Below are 1,561 nucleotides of genomic sequence, written 5' to 3' on the forward strand. Positions count from 1 at the left end.
GAGACACCAAAATATTTCCACCGTTGGGCTCTGGTAGTTCGGCTCTGGTGAGGAAAGAGCGCTGCGACTCAAATAACGGCTGCATTCACCATTTTTAGTACCGCAATTGTCAAACTAGTTCCCAGGGCCCTCTCTTTTCCTCCCTCGAAGAGAGAGGGCCCTGGGAACAAGGTTGTGCAATTATTTCACTGGCATAAGATATTAGCAAGACCAGTCGCTATAGTGTAGCTAGCTTAAGAATAATGCGAACAATACGACGTATAGAAAACTTAAATAATGGAAGCCGTCAGTCACAGCAAGGTAAATAAATACACATGTAGTGTTAAAGAGATTAACTACAGATTGGCTTTAACCAGTATATGTCTTAACGAACTGCCTCTCTTATGAGAAATAATTGGAGGTTCTTTAAACATTTCTTTAAGTTTAGGTTGTGATTCTATAAGATGCCATTTCTCCATTAGAAATTGTTTAAGGTTAGGCACAGATGGGTTGTATTGCGTTACAAAGGGCAATTTTTCTTTTTGCACTCTTGCGTTTTCTTTGAGAGCTTTCTTTCTGTCAGAGAATTTGACTTCCCAGAGTGTTTTTTCTATAAGGTTGTTCAGGTAGCCTCTCGCTCGAAGGCGTAATTTGAATATTCTTATGTTTTCTACAAGAGTCTCCTCTAAAGAGTTAGTTCTTAGTAGTCTCAGGCCTTCACCTTTCACGAAGCCTTTTTTGACTCCAGGTGGGTGACAGGATTTAAAGTGCGTGTACTGGAATGTTTCAGTAGGCTTAAAATAAGTACGTGTGTCAAAAATAGATTTTTTTTTTTAAACCGTGCTCCTTTGTAGATGCATGTATCAGGGAAGATGATTTCTTTATCAGAAATATCAGCAATGAATTTTATTGTAGGATGATAGTTATTTGCATGCTCAATGAAGTTGTTAATTTCCTCTCTATTAGTGTCCCATAGGGAAAACATGTCATCGATATATCTCTTCCATACCAACGGCTTTGCACTGTGCTGATCGATTATTGCTGTCTCAATCTTAGCCATGAAAATATTAGCAAAAGAGACTGCTGTTTTAGTCCCCATAGCCGTACCATGGGTCTGGAGAAAGTTTTTTCCATTAAATTGGAAAGAGTTTTCTTGTAATATAAGTCTCGGCATTTCTTTAAGATAATGTGTTGGTATAGGGGGCGTTGCCGTGTAGAATGTTTCATATGCATGGCATATGGTCGTGATACCTTCTTCTTGTGGTATATTTGTATATAGACTTGTAACATCCATGGAGACAACGATTGCATTTTGTGGAACTCTCGTTCCTTCAATGAAGTTAATAAACCGTGTTGTATCTTTAATGTATGACTGCTGTTCTTTCATTATTGGTTGAAGAAAAGTGTCAACAAAAGCTGAAATTTTTCGTACAGCGAACAACAAGTCGTAAATTCGAAGACGTAGAACTTTCTGCAACTTACATTTTCTGCTAAAGTAACCGAACAGAAACAAACGTGTCCTTAAAAGGGTACAAAACGACCTGGAAACAAAGGACACAGCATTTGAAGTATTTTGCTTAAA

At 38.1% G+C, this 1,561-nt stretch overlaps 1 pseudogene; it reads right to left on the reverse strand.

Moving 5' to 3' along the window:
• Positions 1 to 335: 335 nt before the first annotated feature.
• On the reverse strand, positions 336 to 1,273 carry LOC146486332 (uncharacterized; annotated as a pseudogene).
• Between the last annotated feature and the right edge of the window lie 288 nt (positions 1,274 to 1,561).

Source organism: Pavona decussata, unplaced genomic scaffold, assembly GCF_977016875.1.
Source record: "Pavona decussata unplaced genomic scaffold, jaPavDecu1.1 SCAFFOLD_21, whole genome shotgun sequence".
NCBI lineage: Eukaryota > Metazoa > Cnidaria > Anthozoa > Scleractinia > Agariciidae > Pavona > Pavona decussata.